The sequence below is a fragment of the Bos javanicus genome, chromosome Y (genome assembly GCF_032452875.1).
Source record: "Bos javanicus breed banteng chromosome Y, ARS-OSU_banteng_1.0, whole genome shotgun sequence".
Classification (NCBI taxonomy): domain Eukaryota; kingdom Metazoa; phylum Chordata; class Mammalia; order Artiodactyla; family Bovidae; genus Bos; species Bos javanicus.
In genome coordinates, this window is record NC_083898.1 from 6,027,274 (window position 1) to 6,052,754 (window position 25,481).

A 25,481-nucleotide genomic window follows, 5' to 3' on the forward strand; every position below is an offset into this window, starting at 1 on the left:
TTGCTTTTTGAAACTTGTTATTAATCAATGTTCATACCTTTAGGAATTATATCTTTAGAATCTATTTTCACTTACAGATTTAATTCTTGAGTTGATAGCACTTGTATCTTTTTACTCTCCCTTTTCTCTTCTTAGAAACCTCTATTTCCCTCCCCACTTTGCCCTACTCTGTTTAACTCTGTGAACCGCTTTGACTGTTTTTGGCTATGGAGAATTGCTTCACCATCAACCTTGGGTTTTATCTTCTGTTCTGAGGATGCAGATTTCTTGATGCTACCGTAACTCAGGGACCAAAACCCAGAGGTCATGAGATCATTTTAGATGTTTAGATCATTGTTGAACTCCTGACACCAAGGAACATTTAAAGAGAAGCACATTCAAAAGTTTCCATGCCTACATGGAAATAGAGCCCCAAGCTGAAGCCAGCAATTTCAATGCAAGACAACCAACACCTATTCTCCAGCAAAGCAGAAACACAATAATGAATATTATAAAATGCGCTGCCTAAAGCCATACTAAACCCACAAACATCACAAAGCACATTATAGGACAATTCATTGCACTGCATAGAAAAGTGATCCAGCTCCATCTGACAGACCACAGGCACAATATATCCCAAACATTAAACCTTGAAGACTTACCAGTCCAATTCCAACCACAAAGATCAGGTTCCACAGCAGATTGGATCCCAAACCCTGCAGCCTGCAGAAAGGGGACCCAAACCACAGCAATCTAAACAAAATGAAAATGGATATAAATATTTAGCTGGTGAAGGTACATGATAAAAACACCAAAACAAACAAAAGGAGAGGAGATAGGAAGTTTTCCTGGAAAAAAAAAAAATCAAAATAATGAGAGTAAAGATGACCCAAATCTGGAAAGCTAAGTGAAGTTGCCGTAAATACACTAGAGGCCCGGACTGAGAAGAAAGAAGCATGTTTACCATGTATCTAGAAGAAATAAAATTTTTAAAAAAAATCAAGCATTAACAATCAATGCAATAACTGAGATTAGCAAACACCCTGGAAGGAACCAACATTAAAATAACTGAGACAGAGAAATAACTAATTAGGTGGAGGTAGAAAGTAGGAAATAGATGAAACACAGCGGGGTGTGTAAATAAGAAAAAAAAAAAAGAGAGAGAGAGAAAGAAAAATATGGAAAGCTCTGAGAATTCTGGGATAATATCAAATGCCCTACCATGAGAATATCCACATGGAAAAGACCAAGATAAAAAACAAAGAAAGAAAGTGGCAGCATGAGCAAATTCTTGAAGAGGTAAAAGTGGACAACCTCCATTAAATGGGGAAGAAACAGCTCCCTGAGTCACAACACAACCAGAATGTTCCAAACAGGATGAAACCAAAGTGAGACACCCCCAAAAAATATTTTAATCAAACACTGAAAATTTAAACATGAGAAACGAACATTACATGCAGCAAGAAGAAAGACATAAATATCATACTGTTGGATCTCCATGAAGATAGCAGCTGATCTTTCAATAGAAACTCTTTAGGTCAGTAGAGTATGGTAGAACATTTTCAAAATTATGAATGAGCCAAACCTAAGAGCAACAAGGATCTCATTCAGATATGAAGGAAAAATCAAATGGTTTAAGCAAAACTTTTGTGCGGTAATTAACATGAAACTGCTAAACTTTTAATGGTGCTGTTACACTGGGACACTGAATTCATATGTCATCCGATTTGGAAAACTCATCAGTGGCATGAGATTGGAAAAGGTCAGTTTTCATTAACACTAAAGGAGGGTAATGCCAAAGAATTTTCAAACAATCATGCACTTTTGCTCCTTCCAAATCCTACCTGAGTAAAACAAAATTCTTCAGCAGTACCTAAACCAAGAACTTCAGGATGTGAAAGCTAGACTTGGAAACAATAGATGAACCAGAGAACAATTTGGAAACATTCATTGGATCCTAGAGGAAACAAGAGAATTTCAGAAAGCATTTACTTCTGCTTCAGTGACTCCACTAAAGACATTGACTGTGTGTATCACAGTAAAGTGTGAACAGTTTGAAAGAGACAGAAGTCACATACCTTCTTACCTGTCACCCGAGAAATGTGTATGCAGGTCAAGATGAAAGAGTTGCAACAAGACATGAAACAATTGACCAGTTTAAACCTGGGAAAGGTGAGTGACAAGACTGCATATCATCATTCTGCTTATGTGAAATATATACAGACTATACGTCCAAGGTAAGAGAAACCTAAGTAAGACAGTAGGTGTTGCAAGAGGGCATTAGAGGGCAGACACACTTAAACTATAATCACAGAAACTAGTCAGTCTAATCACACTAGGACCACAGCCTGGTCTAACTCAATGAAACTAAGTCATGCCCTGTGGGGCCACCCAAAACAGGCAGACATGGTAGAGAGATCTGACACAATGTGGTCCACTGGAGAAGGGAATGGCAAACCACTTCAGTACTCTTGCCTTGAGACCCCATGAACAGTATTAAAAGGCAAAATGATAGGATGTTGAAAGAGAAACTCCCCAGGTCAGTAGGTGCCTGATATGCTACTGGAGATCAGTGGAGAAATAACTCCAGAAAGAATGAAGGGATGGAGCCAAAGCAAAAACAATACCCAGTTGTGGATGTGACTGGTGATAGAAGCAAGGCCTGATGCTGTAAAGAGAAATATTGCATAGGAACTGGGCATGAATCAAGGCAAATTGGAAGTGGTCCAACAGGAGATGTCGAGAGTGAACGTTGACATTCTAGGAATCAGTGAGCTAAAATGGACTGGAATGAGTGAATTTAACTCATATGATCATTATATCTACTACTGCAGGCAGGAATCCCTTAGAAGAAATGGAGTAGCCATCATGATCAACAAAAGAGTCTGAAATGAAAAACTTGAATCCAATCTCAAAAATGACAGCATGATCTCTGTTCATTTCCAAGGCAGACCTTTCAACATCACAGTAATCCAAGTCTATGTCCCAACCAGTAACGCTGAAGAAGCTGAAATTGAATGGTTCTATGAAGACCTACAAGACCTTTAGAACTAATACCCAAAAAAGATGTCCTTTTCATTAAAGAGGACTGGAATGCAAATGTAAGAAGTCAAGAAACACCTGGAGTAACAGCAAAATTTAGCCTTGGAATACATAATGAAGCAAGGCAAAGACTAATAGAGTAATCCTCATATCATACCTTAAACTAAAGACAATTATAATAGATAAGGAAGGACACTACACAGTGATGAAGGGATCAATACAAGGTGAAGACATAGCAATTGTAACCATGTATGCCTCCAACACAGGAGCACGTCAATACATAAGACAAACATTAACAGACATTAAAAGAGAAATTGACAGTAAAACAATCTTAGTCAACTTTAACACCCCACTCACATCAATGGACAGATCATCAAAAGAGAAAATTAATACAGAATCACATCTCTTAAATAATACATGAGATGAGATGAATCTCATTGATATCTTCAGGACATGCCATCCAAATGGAGAAGAATACACTTTCTCAAGTGAACATTGAACATTCTCCAGGATAGACTGCATCTTGGGTCCCAAATCAAACCTCAGTAAAATTAACAAAATTGAAATTGTATCAAATGCTTTTTTTTTTTAACTACTGAAATTAACTTCTACATCCAGGAATATTATTCTTCAAAAACAAAGGAGAAGGAGATATTCTTATATGAACAAAAAAATGGGGAATTCATTCTCAGCAGATACCTTGTCTGTAAGAAATGTTAAAAGAAGTTATTTACACAGAATAAGATGATATTGAAGAGAAACTGTGGTTAAGAAATACTATTATGTTGAAGTTTGACAGAAAACAACAAAATTCTGGAAAACAATATCCTTCAATGAAAAGTTAATTGAAAAAAATAAAGGCAAATGGAAATGAATGTTTTTGTTTTTGTTTTTTCTTATTATTAACGAATAAAAGATAAATGCTTGTTTGGGCTTCTCCGTCTTTACTTTTCACCAATTATGAATCTTCATAATTAAAGTGGGTTTCATGTATACAAGATCTATTTTCACTCAGTGGTAAAGAATTCTCCTGCAGTGCAGGAACCATAGCAGATGCGAATTCCATTTCTGGGTCATGAAGATCCCATGCAGGAGAGCATAGCAACCCACTCCAGTATTCTTGCCTGGAGAATCCCTGTGAACAGAAGAGACTGGTGGGCTTATAGTTCATGGGGTTACAAAGAATTGGGCACAACTGTGCAAGTAAACAACTGCAGACACATATTCCTAACAGAAATTCTGAAGATACTAAAAATTGATGAGAAAATTCTCAGCCTAATCAAAGCAAAACAAACAAATAAAAAACCTAGATTGTAGGGCTGAATTATAAAATATTTTAATCAAAAAAATGTCTTCCAAGAGTACTGTAAACAGTGTGTTCTACAAAAGAGAGTGGAGTAATTTTTAATACTCATGCAATAGAAAAGCATTCTAGTTACATTCATAAATTAAAAGAAATCAAAATGTCCAGAAATAAAACATAGTATAAAATCTACTGTTTATTTTATATCTAATCAAGACTGTAAAACTGTAAGGGAATTTTTAAGAAAAAAAAAAATGATCTGTGAAACTTTAAGCAGCCCCCAATGAAAAGAGGTGGACACGACTGAGTAACTGAACTGAACTGAAGCAGCCCCAATGAATGTAATTTTATTTTCTTTTTTCCATAGTCTCAAAATAATTGACAAGAAAGAATTTCACTTGAAAACATATTTTGCAATTTCAGCAGGATATTTCATACTCAAATATAAGATTTTTAATGCTAAAATAATTTGTACCTTGCAGTGAATATTTTGTTTCACTGATTTAGACATAAACAAAATCACATTGTGTGTCTTTGCCTTGACCATCTTTGTGGCATCACTGTGCATTTAGAATCAACTGTTTGAATGCGTGGACTGTAAAGTTCTTGGGTCACATGCTGTTGAAGACTAGCGTGAAGAATTTTGAGCATTAACTTGCTAGCATGTGAAATGAGTGTGGTTGTGTGGTAGTTTGAACATTGTTTGGCATTGCCTTCTTTGGAACTGAAATGAAAACTGACTTTTTCCAGTCATGTTGCCACTGCCAAATTTTCCAAACTGGTGGCATATTGAGTGCAACACTTTAACAGTACCTTCTTTTAGGATTTGAAATAGCTCAGCAGGAATTTAATCACCTCCACTAGTTTTGTTTGTACTGCTGCTTTCTAAGGCCCACTTGACTCTGAACTCCAGGATGTCTGGCTCTAGGTGAGTGATCACACCATCATGGTTATCCAGGTTATTAAGATTTTTTTTAACAGTTCTTATGTGTATTCTTACTACCTCTTCTTAATCTCTTCTGCTTTAGTTAGGCCCACGACGTTTATGTCCTTTATTGTGCCTGTCTCTGCATGATATGTTCCCTTGGCATTTCTCATTTTCTTGAAAAGATCTCTAGTCTTTCCCATTCTATTGTTTCCCTCTGTTTCTTTGCTTTACAAATCCCTTGTGACTATACATTGCTGCTGCTGCTAAGTCACTTCAGTCGTGTCCGACTCTGTGTGACCCCATAGACGGCAGCCCACCAGGCTCCACCGTCCCTGGGATTCTCCAGGCAAGATCACTAGAGTGAGTTGCCATTTCCTTTTCCAATGCATGAAAGTGAAATGCGAAAGTGAAGTCGCTCAGTCGTGTCCGACCCTCAGGGACCCCATGGATTACAGCCCACTAGGCCCCTCCGTCCATGGGATTCTCCAGGCAAGAGTACTGGAGTGGGGACTATACACTGGAAGTGACAAATAGATTCAAGGATTAGATCTGGCATACAGTGTACCAGAAGACCTATGGATGGAGGTTCCTAACACTGTACAGGAGGTGGTGATCAAAATCATCCAAAAGAAACAGAAATGCAAAAAAGGCAAAGTGGTTGTCTGAGGAGGCCTTACAAATAGATGAGAAGAGAAGAGAAACGAAAAGAAGACACAGAAAGATATAGCCACCTGAATGCAGAGTTCCAAAGAACAGCAAGAGGCGATAAGAAAGCCTTCTTAAATGAGCCACCAGGGAAGCTCCTTATCTAATAAAAGGTATTTCTCAATGTGATTGCTATGTGCTGAGTCCCCTGTGCGCTATGCGATACACACTATGTCATAGTGCCTCCTCCCCTCCCCAGCTGGGGGTCACCGTCTGCTACTCTCAGCGCCCAGGAGGAGGGGACACCCCAGCCTCTCCCATGGGGAAGCGACAGACTCGAGAACGAGGTGTGTCTCCCTGAGGATGTGATTGTATAGATCATGCACTCATCTTTAATCATCACCTCACACCCTACATTTGCTGAGACACACACAGAGTACCGAGGAGACCATGGTCCCTGCCACCTGGCTTCACCTCGGCAGTCACAGACACTCAGTGGATGGGCGGACAGATGACCAGCCCCGGAGGACAGGGCTGAGAATAGCCTCCACAATGTCCAGCTCCTCAATGCACCCTCCGGCAGGCCCTAGGCAGCTTCTGGTTCAGGTCAGTGACGTCACAGGACGTGACTGATACGCAGCCTCCACAACGCCCAACTCCACACACTCACGGTCCGTCAGCTCCGAGGCAGCTTCCGGTTCAACCCAATGACATCACCAACAAACCTGTCGGCCCAGATGAAGTCGCCTGCGATGGTGTTGGTACAGCCAGCAGCCAACCCCAGGCACTGGCCCTGCACCAAGGGGAAAAGGTACAGGAGCCCCCACTAGGTCAACTTCTCCAGGGACCAGGCTGGGTAGACCCCCACAAACTCCAGGTTCTCTGAGGTTGATGTCGGCCAAGAACAGCCTGCCTGGGACAAGAGAGGGGCTGTTGTTCATGCTGCCCGCTGTGGGGTCAGCACCCATGTGTGCAGTCACTAACCAATGAGTTATGTGGCCAAACAAACTATGTGGTCACCAACTCACATGGTCACCCACCCACGGGGTCACTACCCCATGCAGTGATCCCTCCACGTGGCCACCAACCCACATGATCACCCACCCATGGGGTCACTAACCTGCGAGGTCATGAAGTCCACCTGTCACCATCACTCACCCAGACGGTCACTCAGTCACCGGGTCAGCAACTCACATGGTAACCCACCCTGCAGTCAGCAACACAAACCAGTCACCCACCCACAGGGTCACCCAGCCCCACGGTCACCAACCCACACAGCTTCCAGCCCATGCGACCCCTAACCCATGGGGTCACCTGGCCACGCATTCTCCCAACTGTGCTGTGCCATCTCCCAACCAGACTGGGCTTCATAGTGTTCAGAGACTCAGATGTCCAACAGAGACCAAAGTTCAGACATCAGGGGCTCACAGAGGTGTTGACTCATGAATTTCTCCTGTTACACAGGGCAAAGATGACCCCAAGGATATCCACGTCCTGGCCCCATGTTGTGGATACAATAATGTCTGAACAGATATTCACCTCCTGTCTACATCCTGACACACTGTGGTGGAGACAGTAATGTCCCCAAGGATGTTCACACCCTGCTCCTCATGTGGTGAATAGAATAACGTCCCCTAATATGTCCTGTTCCATTTCTCCACTTGAACCCAAAGCCAGCCCCATGAGCTAGGACATGCATGTGACCAGGTGTCCTGGTGTGAAGGCAGCACTCACCTGGGTGGCTGAAGCTATTCATGAGCTCCAGGTAGTGGACGAGGTCTTGGGCCTTCACCTGGTTCCCCCACCAGTAGGGGATACTGGGACACAGTTCCACATGCTGACTCATGGATGCCTCATCCTTGTAAAATAGGATGACCTGCTGGCAAAGGAACCACAGCTGGTGCAGAGTCAGCACCTTGGGTGGGCTGAGAATCATCCGGGTGCCCATGAGACATGTGCACAGGGGTTTTTGGGGTGCCTCGTGACACAATGTGTCAGTTATTGGGGGAGTCCGAGAAACTACACTGATGTGTGGATTATTAGGGTGTCTATGAGCAGTGATGGGCTGGTTATTGGGTTCTCTGTAAGTAGAGACAGTCATGCATGGATTATTGGCATATCTGAGTAGAGACACTAGTGGGTAGATTGCTGGGGTGTCTGAGTGGAGACGGTGATGGACGGGTTATTGGGGTGTCTTTAGCAGTGATTGGTAGAGTTTTGGGGTGTTTGAGTGGAGACAGTGGTGGGTAGATTACTTGGTGTCTTGAGCAGTGATGGGTAGATTATTGGGGTGCCTGAGTGGAAAGAGAAGTGGGTGGATTATTCAGGTTTCTGATAGGAAATGGCAGGTGGATTACTGGGGCATCTTGAGGCATGATTGATGCATTTTGGGGGTGTCTGAATAGAGACCAGGCAGGGTGGATTATTGGGGGTGCCCGTGAACAGTGATGGGCTGGTTATTGGGGTATTTGAGTGGAGACAGTGGTAGGTGGATTACTGGGGTTCTGTGAGTGGCGTCACCTGGTGCCTGAATCAGCCTCAGGCAGCTAGAGGATAGTCTGATTACAGTGAGGCCTCTGCCAAAAACCTGAGGACCCTGTGGCCCCTGCTTACCCCATGGGGACACAGCATGTCCCCAAAGATGTTCTTGATGCAGCCTATCAGGTACTCGTGCAGGTCCTCTGTCATGCCCTTGAAGTCCCTGCACACCAGGATAACCACCTCCTGGGAGTGGTTCTCCAGCCACTTCGAGGTCTCCATGAAGGCATTCTTGGTGGCGGTGAAGGAGAAGGGCCTTGTAGTGAGAGACAGAGGGGTGTGGGTGGGGACTTTCCCCAGCACAGCCACTCTACAGATGGGTTGGGGGCAGGGTCCTGACACACAGAGACATAAAGCATGGTACCTGTTCCCAATGGACCCAGCCTCTCCTGAATGGCAGTGGGGAACCATGGCATTGCTCTGGTGTGCTGGTCTGTGTGTGTATGTGTGTGTGTGTGTACACACTTCAGTAGGTAAGGTGCACACACAGGTGTGCATGTGTTCAAGGTCTATGTGTGCATGGATATGCATGTGTATGTGAATGCACAGCAGCAGAGTTCAGTGCTTATCATATTGTTTGAAGTCTGTACTCCAGGGAGCATGTGATACCAGAAGGGTACATGCACACTGAGGCCCAGGACAGAACCTCCAGACCCCAAGGTTCATTAGGTTCTGTGGTAGGGGCACCGGGGCCCGAGGCCAGAGTGAAACATTAAGTGACTTGGCCAGCAGCCAAGAGAATGGACTGGACACCCCAAAACTGGACACAGGAAAGACATGTCAGGGACCTGGTATAGCCAAATTCTGGGAGACACCCCAGAGGCCAGGGCTACAGGTGTGAGTTCAGAAATGCACGTTGGTCAGAAATTCTGAGTGACTGATGCCAGAGGTCAGCCCTTTCCTGACTAGAGTGGACATGTGTCTGTCCCCTTAGAGGTCAGTGTCTTCTAATGGGAGTAGACCTGTGTTGATCCCCTTAAAGGTCAGCCTCTCCTGCCTGGAGTGACTGTGTGTCTGTCTGAGTGGATGTGTGCCCATCCTCTTAGAAGTTAGCATCTTCTAACTGGAGTGGACCTGTGTTGTCCCCATAGAGATCAGCCTTTCCTGCCTGGAGTTGACCATATGTCTATCTGAATGGACATATGCTCATTCCCTCAGAGGTCCTACCCCTCCTACCTGGGCCAGATGTTCATGTCCCTGGCTGGAGGACCCCCAATCCTGTACGTGCCTCCTACCCCCACCCCAACCTCCATGAAGACTGTCATGTACACCATGTGGCCAGAGTGCAGGTTCTTCTCAGTGCCCTCCTCCATGTGCTCCATCTGCAAGTCCTCACACCAGCATCCAGCTGCTTCATGATGCTCAGCACCTGCACACAGTTGGTCAACCTGTGCTGGGCACAGAGGGCAGCTCCCCCACTCAGGGGCTGGACATGCACTGAGGTTGCCCAAATGAGGGCCACATCATCCACTGTGAAATTAACAGTGTTGGTGCTGTCCAGGTTGAGGCCCTGCTTCTGGAAACAGGGTCTCCAGGGTCATATGGAGCACAGAGCCCGGGTCCAGACTGTGGTCTTGGTTGGGGGGTGTTCCTGCAGAGTCCAGCCTCACCCTTCTCTCAGGCAGTACCTTGTTGGAAGCTCACTATAGGTTCAACAGTTCAAAATCCACGATACCCAAACTGGACCCTTGGACATGAGGACACACAAGACCTACAGAAGTCTGTGCCTGCCCACACTGCCCGCCACCCCCCCCACACACACACACACCAACAAACAGCATTAGGAAAGGCAAGAAGGAATCAAGGGGAGAGAACAAAAAGAAGAAACATCTGTCCACCACACAAACAAGACAGGAAAATCAAAATAAATAAATAAATAATAATAACTTTAACATAAATTGAAAAGTGAAAGTTGTTCAGTTGTTTCCAACTCTTTTCAATCTGATGGACTGTGACCCACCAGACTCATCTGTCAATGGAATTATCCAGGCACGATTACTGGAGTGGATTGCCTTTCCTTTCTCCAGATCTTCCCAACCCAGTATTGAACCCACATCACCCTCATTGTAAGCATAGTATTTACCAACTGAGCCACCAGGGAATCCCTAATATAAATTCATAGCAGAAAATGTACTGTGTCCTTTACAAGGAGTCATAATGGAAAAAGAAAAAATATATATATAAAGATAAAAAAATGGGAAAGAAAATAATAGATTCTCTCTATCCAAAATAAAAGAAAAAGCAAAAACTAATATTAACATAACCTAGTAGCAGAAAATGGTACTGTGTTGTCTACACAGAATCATAATGGAAAAATAAAATATGTGTAAGGATAAAAAATGGGAAAGGATGTCACAGCCCTCCCGCCCCTACCGCTTCAATCCAATTTAAAAGAAAAAGCAAAGACGTGTATGAATATTGTCAGCTACACACAGGCACTTGCCATCCACCTCTACAAGGAGTAAATGAAATGCTGCTGCAGCCACTGATCTTCAACACCCCCTAAAAGACAACCACCTGTGCCCCCAACCCCGCACACACCCAGGTCTCTTTGGCAGCCATACTACTTGAGACCATGGCACTGAGGTCCCCCAGGATGCAGGGACCCTGCCCTGGAGGGACACAGAATGGAGGGACCCAGCACAAAGGGACCCTTAGAGCAGAGAGACCTCAGTCCTGCAGGACTCCTGGGCTCTGGCGGACCCCCTCCTGGTAGTTCTCTCCTCTGGGTGTGAGCTCTTAAGGCCAAGCTGCAGGCACCTTATAAGTAGGAATATGGTTTGTCCACATTCCAGCCCTAGCTCTCTGCCAATCAGATCCCCTGAGGAGGATTCCACCAACCAGGAATGTCCCAGGAGGAAGCAGTTACACAATGCAAGAGCTGTGCTTGACAACCTCTTGTCCTCTTGAAAGGATCAGCCTGGGAGCAGAAAAACCAGGAATATGAGAGCCCCTCAAGTGCAAGTAGAGGAAGGCAGGGCTATCTGTCCCCTCCAGGTGGGCCTCTGCTCCTGTGGGCACCTGGGCCCAGGTGGGTTTTCTACCCCATCCTGCATCCACCCCCTGGCTAATGTGTGTGCCAGTGACAGGACCACTGTCAACTGGCTTTCCCCTCCCCACAGACAGGGCCCCTGCCATTGACTCTTCTCAATCCTCCACAATGACTGCCTCCCACCCTGGCTTCTCTGCACCCCATAAAACCCCCATCCACCCTGGAGAAGCACTACAGGGGAGGGGTGTGAGTACATGCGTGAGTTCTTCAGCTGCTTCAGTTGTCTCGACTCTCTGTGACCCTGCCAGGCTCTTCTGTCCATGGAATTTCCCAGGTGAGAATACTACAGTGGGGTGCCATTTTCTCCTCCATGGGATCTTCCCAGTCCAGGGATCAAACCTGGGTCCCCTGCATTGCGGGCTGATTCTTTACCATCTGAGCCACCAAGAAAGTCTCCCTGAAGGGGGTTCCGGGGTACAAATGCAAACCCATCACAGAGGACATGGGAACTCAGCCATTGCTTATCTGGGACCAGGAAGGAGCTCTGGTGTCAGCACAGCTGCACAAAGGGCAGGGACCCAGGCTCCCCCTGCCCCTCCCAGCTCCCCCACCCTCTGTGACTTAAGAAGATAATGCTGATAGTCCATGGGTCACCATTCTGGCTTCAAGCTGGTTCCACAGTAAAGTTGTGTCCTTTCCTACATTTCTGGGACACTCTCTGGATTGGGAAGATTTCCTGGAGGAGGGTATGGCAACACACCCCAGTATTCTTGCCTGCAGAATCCCATGTACAGAGAAGCCTGGCGGACTACATTCCCTGGGGTTGCAATGAGTCAGACATGACTGAGTGACTAAACAACAATTCTGCTTTACAGGAGATTTGCTCTCAATCCTGTTTCCCTATCAGGGATAAGGGCACTGCCCTGTGTGGGCGGCACTACTGGCTGGAGCTGGGTCCAGGGCCCAGGCATACCCACAGACCCTCACCTGGGTGGTGGACCACTTGACCATCATAGGCAGGGTGACACATGGCAGCACTTTGCCCAGAAGCTACAGCAGCCTCGACTCCTTGTGAGAGATGGGTGACTTCTTGTTCAGGCAGTATGTCATTGTGCTGTGGATCCCTGCAGGCAAACCAGGCAGTGGACACGTCACCTCCTGAGCCTGTCCTCTGTGCCCCTAAGCCGCCCTAAGGATGCACTATGTAGCTATAGCTATAGCGCCATGGGGCATGGGGGAGTCCCGAAAGTCATATCCACCTAGTCCTGGGAACTGAATCTTGTCTCAAAATGGGCTCTCTGCAAATGTGATAAAGTGAAAGTCAATTTATTTAAGGAACTCCATTTTTGGACAGGAAAGGCTTAAGATGGCTTTTGATTTTATGGTTTGTTGTTTACCAGGTGGTGCTCATGGCAAAGAGACCGCTTGCCAAAGCAGGAGCATAAAAGATGCAGGGGTGATCCCTGATTTTGGAAGATGCCCTGGGAAGTGAATGACAACCCACTCCATTATTCTTGCCTGGAGAGTCCCATGGACCGAGGAACCTGGTGGGTATAGTCCATAGGGTTGCAAAGACACTACTGAGCACAGAAAGACCCTCTCTAGTTACAAGTATTTTGATGTTATTCATAGTATTTTCAGGTTTTTTGTGATGCCTGTGTTGTGGTCATTTATTTCTGATCATTTATGTGTGGTTTCATTTATTCTTTTTCCTTTTAAATCTGTGTGATCTGTTTCAGAGACACTGTTGAGAGGTTCACACTTTAGCAGTCACCTGGGGACAAACCGAAAATCCTTCCCTTCTATCTCTGAACATAGGTTTGGACTAGCTTTGTTTTCTTTCTCTCTCTCTCTTTTTTTTTTCTTATTTATTCTCAAGGTCAAGGGAAGGGAAGAAGAATTTACAAGTTCATAATATAATTTGATGTGATGATTTTATGGAAGAGTGGATGGATGGATGAGTGGATGGTGGGTGGATGGATGGATTGATCAGTGGATGGGTGGATGATGGATTGGTCAGTGGATGGATAGATGGATGATGGATGGCTGGATTTATGGGTGGATGGGTGGGTGGATGGGTGGATGGATAGGTGAGTCAGTGGATGGACAGATAGATGATTAGATGGGTGGGTGTGTGGGTGGACGGATGGATGGGTGGTCAGCAGCATATGGTTCATGCATACAGCGGTGTATGACTCACCATGAAAAGGAGTGAAGTTTTGACACAAGCTATATCATGGATGGACCTTGAACACATGATGGTCAGTGAGAGAAGCAGACAGAGAAGGACACATTTTACATGTCCATTTATAAGAGACGTCCAGAACAGGAAATTTTACAACGACAGAAGCAGATGAGTGGTGCCTGGGCTTGGGGGAGAGGCATCATGAGTTATTATGTAAGCGGTACAGAAAGATAGCAGCCAAGGACCCCTGTGTGGATGGAGGAGGCCTGAAAACTCAGAAGCCTCCACCTTGTGGGGTCCCCACAGCCTTCCCCATGGGGAAGCACCCAGAAAGGCTAAGAGAATGGGTTCGTGGTTCCCTGTCTGCTCCACACCCTCAAGGGAAGGGCCCTGTGGGGACCCCTCTTCCCAGGGAGTGGGGTGGCCAGCATAGAACCCCACAGCTGTCCAGAGTGTGAGAAAGAATCTAAAGCTGCCTTCCATAGAAAATAGCACTTCCTGTTTGTCCAACTGTCCATGTGTGCTGCCAGTGGGCAGTGCCCAGGGTCACAGAACCAGGGCAGAGCCCAGTGTCCACATGGCCAGAAGAGTGCTGGTGGAGAATGGGGTGCATTTGCACCTTGAGGAGGTGAGCAGGGTTTGTCTGGTAGGAATCCTCCCTTTCCAGACCACCATGTCTGGTGGCCACCCCTCTGATGGCCTGAGCACAGCGGTGTCACCCTGGAAGTGCCTGGCTGGCTGATCACCACAGGGCATTCCCAAGTCAAGATGCCTGCCCATGGCTGAGCTTTGCAACACTTTTTTCAACCAATCTGGCTGGAGTCAGAGCTTCTTCATTTTAATTAGATAGTTCTGGTACCACTTATTGAGTTGTTTGGGGCTTTAAACTTTGGGCCCTCCAGGCTCAAGTGGAGAAGGTGCTGTACAAGCTCTGCTGGTAAACATGGGTGGAAAGGTGAGGGATCCCCAGGAGTAGGACAGAGTGGCTGAGAAAACACAACTGTGTCCCCCCGCTCCCTGCACCACCACCACCAGGATGGTTAGCATGTGTCCTGAAGGCAGGCTCTCAGGAGTTCACTTAACTTCCAGGTTGAATGGGATAAAGTGGACAGAGAAGGGAAAGTGCTGGTGTGTGTGTGTATGTGTGTGTAGTATGTGTAGATGAGTTTGGGGTGTGTGTGTACCCATGTATGTGTTCAGTGTGCATGTATGTGTGTGTGTTCAGTGTGCCTGTGTATGCCTGCATGTGTGCATGTTTGGAACTGAGGCTTCCCACACTTGGACCCATCTGACAGCCACATCCCCGCTGAGCCAAACCTGTGGGGCCTCACCTGGGATGCAGAGGTGGTGCAGGGGCAAGTCCCAGAGGCGAAAGCCCAGCACTGACATCCAGTCCGCATTCACCTTGGAGTCACAGGAAGGAGATGGGTGAGTTCACCTGTCAGCCCATTGGAGGCTGGGAGATCTGAGGGAGGTTCAAGCTGGTTTTAGAAAAGGCAGAGGAACCAGAGATCAAATTGCCAACATCCACTGGATCATGGAAAAAGCAACAGAGTTCCAGAAAAACATCTATTTCTGCTTTATTGACTATGCCAAAGCCTTTGACTGTGTGAATGACAATAAACTGTGGAAAATTCTGAAAGACATGGGAATACCAGACCACCTGATCTGCCTCTTGAGAAATTTGTATGCAGGTCAGGAAGCAACAGTTAGAACTGGACATGGGACAACAGACTAGTTCCAAATAGGAAAAGGAGTATGTCAAGGCTGTATATTGTCACCCTGTTTATTTAACTTATATGCAGAGTACATCATGAGAAATGCTGGACTGGAAGAAACACAAGCTGGAATCAAGATTGCCAGGAGAAATATGCAGACGACACCACCCTTATTGCAGAAAGTGAAGAGGAACTAAAAAGCCTTTTCATGAAGGTGAAAGTGGACAGTGAAAAAGTTGGCTTAAAGCTCAACATTCAGAAAACGAAGATCATGGAATCCAGTCCCATCACTTCATGGGAAATAGATGGGGAAACAGTGGAAATAGTGTCAGACTTGATTTTTCTGGGCTCCAAAATCACTGCAGATGGTGATTGCAGCCATGAAATTAAAAGATGCTTACTCCTTGGAAGGAAAGTTATGACCAACCTAGATAGCATATTCAAAAGCAGAGACATCACTTTGACAACAAAGATTCATCTAGTCAAGGTTATGGTTTTTCCTGTGGTCATGTATGGATGTGAGAGTTGGACCGTGAAGAAGGCTGAGCGCCAAAGGACTGATGCTTTTGAACTGTCGTGTTGGAGAAGATTCTTGAGAGTCCCTTGGACTGCAAGGAGATCCAAACTGTCCATTCTGAAGGAGATCAGCTCTGGGATTTCTTTGGAAGGAATGATGCTAAAGCTGAAACTCCAGTACTTTGGCCACCTCATGCGAAGAGTTGACTCATTGGAAAAGACTCTGCTGGGAGGGATTGGGGCAAGAAGAGAAGGGGATGACAGAGGATGAGATGGCTGGATGGCATCACTGACCAGATGGACATGAGTCCTAGTGAACTCTAGGAGTTGGTGATGGACAGGGAGGTCTGGCGTGCTGTGATTCATGGGGTCGCAAAGAGTCAGACACGACTGAGTGACTGATCTGATCTTATCTGATCTGATAATTAAAACAGGACATACAGAAGACCTGGTGTTGGTGGCATGGAGGCGTCACTCTGAGAAATGGGAAACTGCAGACTGCTCTCCAAGAGAAAGGAGGATGGGATGGTAGAGAGGAAGAAGAGCTCTAGAGACAGAGAGACTGAGACACAGAGAGAAATGCACAGAGACTTGAAGAGAGAAAGACAGAAAGAGAGCAAGGGGAAGAGAGACACAGGAGGTGAAGTGAGGGTTTGAGGGGAGCAAGTGAAGGGGGAGACAGGGACCAACAGACAGACCCCAGCAGCTCAAGTCTGTTCTTCCTGAGGCTGGAGCTGGCGTCCCACTCCAGAGGGTCCCCCTCCCTCATGCTGTGCACCAGCCCCCTCCTCCTGGGGCTGAGAGGGGCCCAGTTGAGCCTCTGGGGTCTTCCAGTATGGGGGTTTCCATCTGAGGAGTGATGGAGCCCAGGAACAAGGTCACACCCCCTTCACTCCCCACAGGCACTGTCTCCATCTAGTGGGTGTTGCTGCAGTAAAAGTGACTGGACAGGCTCCCAGGATGAAGCACCCACCTGAGCAGCTAAGAAGCTGGGAATGCCTCCGGTCAGGGTCTGAGTGTCCCGTCTCTTCTGTTATGGGTGGGTGTCCTGGTGGAGCGGGGATAGAGGAGTAAAATCAATATAGAGTTTTTACCAATGTGTGGGCAAGTGTGGCCATCCCATCATGCAAGAAGATGATTTAAAACACAATCACGTGGAGACATGAACCGTGACTTCTGAGTGGTGACTGCAGACTTTCGTCCACCCACCCAGACCCTGATCTCACTCCCGAGCTTCTTTGTGCCTTGTCTTTCCATGCTGGAGAGGGCACAAAGCCCTGATCATGGTGTTGAAGGTGATCTGAGAGTCCAGGAACACCCTCCCTCACTCACCATGTCCTGGAAACAGTTTCTGCAAAGACCCCTCCCTATAGAGACTCAGATCCTGACTTCCCTGACCTGGCCACACAGACCAGTTCCTCGCCAGGATCATCAGTCAGGGCTGACCTGGTCATTCCCAGGACCAGTCAGAACATGGGCCTGTGACCCACTGGTTCTACCTGCCCAGCCCCAAATGCAGCCATTGTCCCTGCTTGGGCAGAAGCCTTCCCTCACAGCTTCTCCTGAATCAAGGCCTTTGGTCCACATATCCTCTGGACTCCTTTCATGGCAAATACATGCCTGGGCCTTTATTTTTGTGTTTCCTGCTGTCCATGGACAGGGATTGTCTGTATTCTTAAAGTCCCCTCTCTTTAGTAATAGTTGCTTTCTGTTGTCATAGTCTCCCCTCTGCAGTAATAGTATCCTTCTGTTGTCCTGGTCCTGACTCTACAGTAATGATTCCCCTTCTATAGTAATATCCCCCTCTTATATCATATTTGGAGAAAGGCATGGCAACCCACTACAGTATTGTTTTCTGGAGAATCGCATCGGCAGAAGAGCTTGGCGGGCTCCTTGGGGGTCAGTCCAAGGAGTCGCAAAGAGTAGGTCACAACTGAACAACCAACACTAATGTCATAGTATTTAGAGTAATAGCCCTCTATTCTCAAAATTCCACTTCTACAGTAACTGCTCCTCTACTGTTGTAGGCCACCTCTGTAATAATGCTGCTGCTACTGCTAAGTCACTTCAGTCATTCCAACTCTGTGTGACTCCACAGATGGCAGCCCACCAGGCTCCCCCATCACTGGGATTCTCCAGGCAAGAACACTGGAAAAGTGAAAAGTGAAAGTGAAGTTTCTCAGTCGTGTCCAACCCAATAGTCCTCCTTAATTTTACTACTCCCCTTCTATTGTTATAGCCCGCCCCTCCCCCCACCCTGAAAGTAGCATTTCCTCTTCTACAGTATTAGCTCCTCTCTATTGTCATAGTAACAGTTTCACCTATAGGGTAACATTTCTCTGTTAAAGAACAAATAGAGTAATTAAAGTGAAAGTGAAGTTGCTCATTCATGTCCAATTTTTTGTGACCCCATAGATTTTAACCTACCAGGCTCTTCCATCCATGGGATTCTCCAGGCAAGAGTACTGGAGTGGGTTGCCATTTCCTTCACCAGGGGATATTTCTGACCCAGGGATTGAACCCAGGTCTCCCACATTGTAGGGAGACACTTTTACTATCTGAGCCACCAGGGAAGGCAAAATAGAGTAGTAGTTCTCCTTTATTGTCATAGCCTCCCCCCCACCCCCCCACCCCAAGCATACACTAATAGTCCTGCCTCTATTGCCATACTTCACTTTCTATTGTAATAGTCCCCCTCTGCATTAAAAGACTCTCCTCTACTGAAATAACCCCCCCACACACAATGTCATAGTCGTACTATATAGTGATAGTCCCCCTCTATTGTCAAAGTTCCCCTTCTACAGCAGTACTGTCATAATCCCCTCTCTGCAATAATAGTCCTCCTTGATTGTAGTAGTCCCCTTAACTTATAATCTGCCTCTAATATCCCCCTTCTAGAGTAAAAGTCCTCCATTGCTATAATCTCCCTCTACAGTAAACATGCCCCTCTACTGTCATAGTCCACTCCCTATTGTAATAACTCTGTCTCTGTGGTAATAGTTTCTCATCTAATAATCTCCCACTGTTGTCAGTATTCCCCTCCCACAGTCAAAGCCTCCCTTCTACTATAACAGTCCTGCCTCTGTTGTCATAGTTTCCTCCCTACACTAATAGTTCACTTCTGCTGTCCCTACACTATATTAATAGTCCCTTCTCGGTCATAGCAGTCCCCACTGTATAGGAATAGTCTTCCTCAGTTTCAGTAGCCCCTTTCTATTTTAATAGTCCCTGCCTGCTCTAATAGACTCCCATTCATTATAATAGTCCCCCTTAAGGTAATAGTCCTCTTCTACTATAATAGTCCCTCTCTCTTTGTCATAGTCCCCTCTGTTCAGTAATAGTCCCCCTCTACAATTATAAACCACCCTCTACTATAATAGTCTGACATATGCTATAATAGTCCTCTCTCAACAGTGAGAGTCCTCCTCTATTGTAATAGCCTCCCAGTATGGTAAGAGTCCTCCCTCCATAAATAGTTCTGCCTCTTCTGTAATACAACAAAGCAGAGACATTACTTTGTCAACAAAAGTCTGTCTAGTCAAGGCTATTGTTTTTCCAGTGGTCATGTGTGGATGTGAGAGTTGAACTATAAAGAAAGCTGAGTGCCAAAGAATTGATGCTTTTGAACTGTGGTGTTGGAGAAGACTCTTGAGAGTCGCATGGACTGCAAGGAGATCCAACCAGTCCATCCTAAAGGAGATCAGTCCTGGTTGTTCATTGTAAGGACTGATATGGAAGATGAAACTCCAATATTTTGGCCACCTGATCCGAAGAGCTGACTCATTTGAAAAGACTCTGATGTAGGGAAAGATTGAGGGCAGGAGGAGAAGGGGATGACCGAGGATGCAATGGTTGGATGGCATCACCCACTCAATTAAAATGGATTTGGGTGGACTCTGGGAGTTGGTGATGGACAGGGAGGCCTTGTGTGCTGCATTTCATGGGGTCACAAAGAGTCGGACATGACTGAGCAACTGAACTGAACTTCTGTAATAGTTCCCCTCTACAGAATGGTCCCCCTCTATTGTAATAGTTTTCTTTATTATAATAGTTCTCTGTATTGTCAAAGCCCCTCCTTTACATAACAGCCCCCACAGTATCAGAGTCCCCCTAGTATAAAATTTCCCCCTCCACAGTAAGAGTCTCCCACTACAGTAAGGGTCCTCCTTTATTATGAGTCCCCTCTCCACAGTAGGGCTTCCCTGGTGGCTCAGCTGGTAAAGAATCTGCCTGTACTGCAGGAGACCTGGGTTCACTCCCTGGGTTTGGAAGATCCCCTGGAGAAGGGAAAGGCTACCCACTCCAGTATTCTGGCCTGGAGAATTCCATGGCCTGTATAGGGTCAGATGTGACTGGGTGACTTTCACTATCTCCACAGTAACATCCTTCCTAAATGGTCATAGCCCCATTGATTGTTGTATCGCCCCTTTATCATATTAGTCACCTCTCTACAGTAATATTTCCCCTTGTACAAATAAAGTCCGACCTCTATGTAATCATCCCCTCTCTAGAGTAATAGTTCTTCTCCCTGAAGGACTCTTATCCTCCTGTAATAGTCCCATTTTCTCTTCACAATAATCTTCAGAATAAATGTATCTTTTCTAATCTGAATATTCAACAAGATGCAAGTAGGACACACAGCAAAACAGTATGTCAGAACCCAGAGCTTGGCACCATGGGGAGAACCTGTGGATGTGTGTGGCCCATCACATAGGGCTCCATTGGTGCATCTGCATCACCATCCTGGGGACACCTGTGGGTGTGTGTCTGTCTTCCCCTCATAGGGGAGACCTCCCCATAACACAGGTCACCTGCTGACTCCTGAGCCCTCTTTGTCTCCACATCCCTGGACCTCTGTTCCATCAGAATCCAGGTCAGTGTGTCACAAGCCGTTCATCCTCCACTTTGTGCGAGCCTGAGATGGTGGTGGGTTCACTGTGATGGGAGGAATAATGTCCCATCACCTGTGGACACCAATCCTGCACTTACAAGACATTGTCCCATCTCCCAGGTACATAGGTGTGCGTCACCTACCCTCTTTTACTGGTCTGTGAACACCAGCTGCCTTGTTTCCAAGTGCAGATTCAGGAGTGCTCAGCAGTAGTGCCACCCAGGCTTGGGGCCTCAGACAGAACTCCAGGGAGCAAGCCAGATGCACCTGCACACCCCGATAGCTTCTGCTCCATGGGCACTTCCTCCTGTGGGCCTGTGGTTCCCTCTGTGTTCTCAGTCCACTCAGGTGAGCAGGTGGGGCATGTACCAGTGAGGTCAGGTTCTGCCCCTTTGGGTCCACAGTGAGACACTGGAGGAGGCTCCATGTGACTTCTTGCACATCTGTGGGTGAGGATGGGCACAGAGGTGCTCAGGAAATAGTTCTCAGGTGAACGAATGAATGGAGCAATGCAGGACCACTTCACAAACACCAGGCTCCTAGACCTTTTCTCAGGCCCCCAAACTCACCAGCCCCCTGAAATGCTCACTGGGTCCCTCAAACTCTCCAGCCCCCTGAAAGGTTCACTGCTACTTCTGGTGCTAAGTCGCTTCAGTCGTGTCTGACTCTGTGTGACCCGGTTGACGGCAGCCAACCAGGCTCCCCCATCCCTGGGATTCTCCATGCAAGAACACTGAAGTGGTTTGCCATTTCCTTCTCCAATGCATGAAAGTGAAAAGTGAAGGAAAGTCTCTCAGTTGTGCCCAACGCTTTGAGACCCCATGGATTGCAGCCCACCAGGATCCTCCATCCATGGGATTTGTCAGGCAAAGAGTACTGGAGTGCCATCACCAGGGGTGCCATCACCAGCCCCCTGAAACACTTACTGGATTCTCCCAAGCACTTCCTGGGCTCCCAAAGTGTCCATCCACTCCAACCAGCCCATGGCCCTATCCCCTCAATGTAAGGGCAGGACACAAGACCTGAGTCATCAGGTGTCCTCCCCCAGTGGCACTGGCCAGCACAGGGTCAGCACCACCTCAGAACTCCTGAGGGGCTTGTCACTGTGCCCCACGACCTGCAGTCCAGGGGCTCCCTTGGGCTCCGTGCTCTGACCCAGAGGGACTCAACTTACACGTGGAGATGCCAGGTGGTCGCCTCCCTTCCTCCAGGTGGTCCTGGCCCTCCAACCCCTCCTGTGCACAAATACACACACAAATACATATACGATGCTGGGAAAGATTGACGTCAGGAGGACAAGGGGGGCTTGACAGAGGATGAGATAGTTGGATTGCATCACTGAATCAATGGACATGAGTTTGAGTAAACTGTAGGAGGCAGTGACGAACAGGGAGGCCTGGAGTGCTGCAGTTCATGTAGTCGTGAAGAGTCACACACAACTGAGTGACTGAACTGAACTGAACACAGATTTTAGAATTGTTGTTACAGAAAATGGCCACAAGGAGGCAGCATTGCTTTCGTTTCACACTCCACTTGTAAATTTCTTTTTTTTTAAATTAATTTATTTTAATTGGAGGATGATTACTTTACAGTATTGTAATGGTTTTTGCCATACATTGACATGAATCAACCATGGGTGCACATGTGTTCCCCATCGTGAGTGCCCCTCCCACCTCCCTCACTATCCCATCCCTCAGTATCAGTATACCAGCCCTGAGCACCCTGCTCATGCATCAAACCTGGACTGGAGATCTATTTCACATATGGTAAATTACATGTTTCAATTCTATTCTCTCACATCACCCCACCCTCCCCTCCTCCCACAGAATCCAAAAGTCTGTTCTTTACATCTGTGTCTCTTTTGCTGTCAAATTCCATATATATGCATTAGTATGCTGTATTGGTGTTTTTCTCTCTGACTTACTTCACTCTGTATAATAGGCTCCAGTTTCATCCACCTCATTAGAACTGATTCAAATGCATTCATTTTAATAGCTGAGTAATATTCTATTGTGTATACATACCAGAGTTTTCTTATCCATTCATTCGTCTGCTGATGGAAATCTAGGTTGCTTCCATGTCCTGGCAATTGTAAGCAGTACTGCGATGAACATTGGGGTACACATGTCTCTTTCAATTCTGGTTTATTCAGTGTGTATACCCAGCAGTGGGATTTCTGGGTCATATGACAGCTCTATTTCCAGTTTTTTTAAGGAATCTACCCTTTTCTCCATAGTGGCTGTACTAGTTTGCATTCTCACCAACAGTATAAGAGGGTTCCCTTTTCTCCACACCCTGTCCAGCATTTATTGCTTGTAAACTTTTTGATATCAGCCATCCTGACTGGTGTGAGATGGTACCTCATTGCGGGGTTTTTTTTTTTTTAATTTTATTTTATTTTTAAACTTTACATAATTGTATTAGTTTTGCCAAACATCAAAATGAATCCATCACAGGTATACATGTGCTCCCCCTCCTGAACCCTCCTCCCTCCTCCCTCCCCATACCATCCCTCCAGGTCGTCCCAGTGCACCAGCCCCAAGCATCCAGTATCGTGCATTGAACCTGGACTGGCATCTCGTTTCATACATGATATTTTACATGTTTCAATGCCATTCTCCCAAATCTTCCCACCCTCTCCCTCTCCCACAGAGTCCATAAGACTGTTCCATACATCAGCGTCACTTTTGCTGTCTCGTACACAGGGTTATTGTTATCATCTTTCTAAATTCCATATATATGCGTTAGTATACTGTATTGGTGTTTTTCCTTCTGGCTTACTTCGCTCTGTATAATAGGCTCCAGTTTCATCCACCTCTTTAGAACTGATTCAAATGTATTCTTTTTAATGGCTGAGTAATACTCCATTGTGTGTATGTACCATTGCTTTCTTATCCATTCATCTGCTGATGGACATCTAGGTTGCTTCCATGTCCTGGCTATTATAAACAGTGCTGCGATGAACATTGGGGTACACGTATCTCTTTCCCTTCTGGTTTCTTCAGTGTGTATGCCCAGCAGTGGGATTGCTGGATCATAAGGCAGTTCTATTTCCAGTTTTTTAAGGAATCTCCACACTGTTCTCCATAGTGGCTGTACTAGTTTGCATTCCCACCAACAGTGTAAGAGGGTTCCCTTTTCTCCACACCCTCTCCAGCATTTATTGCTTGTAGACTTTTGGATTGCAGCCATTCTGACTGGTGTGAAATGGTACCTCATTGTGGTTTTGATTTGCATTTCTCTGATAATGAGTGATGTTGAGCATCTTCTCATGTGTTTGTTAGCCATCTGTGTGTCTTCTTTGGAGAAATGTCTGTTTAGATCTTTGGCCCAATTTTCTTTTGGGTTGTTTATTTTACTGGAATTGAGCTGTAGGAGCCACTTGCATATTTTTGAGATTAATTCTTTGTCAGTTGCTTCATTTGCTTTTATTTTCTCCCATTCTGAAGGCTGTCTTTTCACCTTGCTTATAGTTTCCTTCGCTGTGCAAAAGCTTTTAAGTTTAATTAGGACCCATTTGTTTATTTATGCTTCTATTTCCATGACTCTGGTTGGGGGGGGCGGTCATAAAGGGTCCTGCTGTAAATTTCTTTCTATGTGAATTCATTGTTGTTTTATTTTGAAGTAGGGTTGATACTGTGTTTGTTTTAGATGTAGAGGAGCTGGGTTCAGCAATACACAAATGTTTATCAATTCTTTTTGGGTTGATTTTCCCCAGAGAGAGGATTTCAGTGTCTCCAGTAGGCTGCCCTTTACTATTCAACAATGTTTTTCCTGATTATCTGTTTGATATATATTAACGCCTGTTTGTTCCTTGCAAACTCTTCATTTATCTCACATCCCTAACTTTGGCTTTAATAATCATAAGCTGGTTTTCTAAGTTTGTGAGTCTGTTTATACTGTGTAATAGCCTACATTTGCATTGATTTCAAGAAGACGACTGTCAGTTATACCTTCTGATATTTGTCTTTCTCTATATGCTTTCCTTAATACGGTATTCACTCTATCCATCCATGCTGTTGTCACTGGCATTATTCCATTCTGATTCAGGGCTGGGTAGCATTCCAGTGCAGAAGTGCACCACTCTGACTTCATTTTCCTGTCAATGAATAACTTCATTGAATTTGTTGCAGGGAGGATTTCCCTTGTGACCCAGGCAGTAGATAATCCACCTGCCAATGCAGGAGACGTGGGTTCAGTCCCTGAGTGGGGAAGATCCCCTGGAGAAGGGCATGGCAACCCACTCCAGTATTCTTGCCTGGAGAATACCATGGACAGAGGATCCTGGCAGGCTACACTCCATTGGGTCACAAAGTGTTGGACATGACTGAAGTGACTGAGAATACATGCAAATGAAAAAAAAAAAAAAGGAATTAGTTGTGTTTTTTTTCATTCTTTCTCTTTTTTGAGAACAAAGGAGGTAAAGAAAACAGTGATCAGGCCTGAACATTCCTAGTTTTTTGTGTTGTTTTTTTTTTTTTTCCTTTAACTGCTCATAACTCTGAATGTCTCTGACAAAGTTTGCTTTTCTACCCCCTAACTCTGCAGGAGCTGAGTCACGTTTTCTTCCCTAGACTCTATTAAATACATCCCCTATCTGGTGTTTACCCTTACAACACCCTTCGCCTTGTACTTACATATCAGAAAGAAGGCCACAGAGCCACCCCAACTGCCAGAGTCAGTTACTGCATTATTGACTTCAGTCCATGCATTTTAAAAAATACAACAGGGAAAAATATGGATC

At 45.8% G+C, this 25,481-nt stretch overlaps 1 pseudogene; it reads right to left on the bottom strand.

Moving 5' to 3' along the window:
* Positions 1 to 6,573: 6,573 nt before the first annotated feature.
* On the bottom strand, positions 6,574 to 15,062 carry LOC133243821 (PI-PLC X domain-containing protein 1-like; annotated as a pseudogene).
* Between the last annotated feature and the right edge of the window lie 10,419 nt (positions 15,063 to 25,481).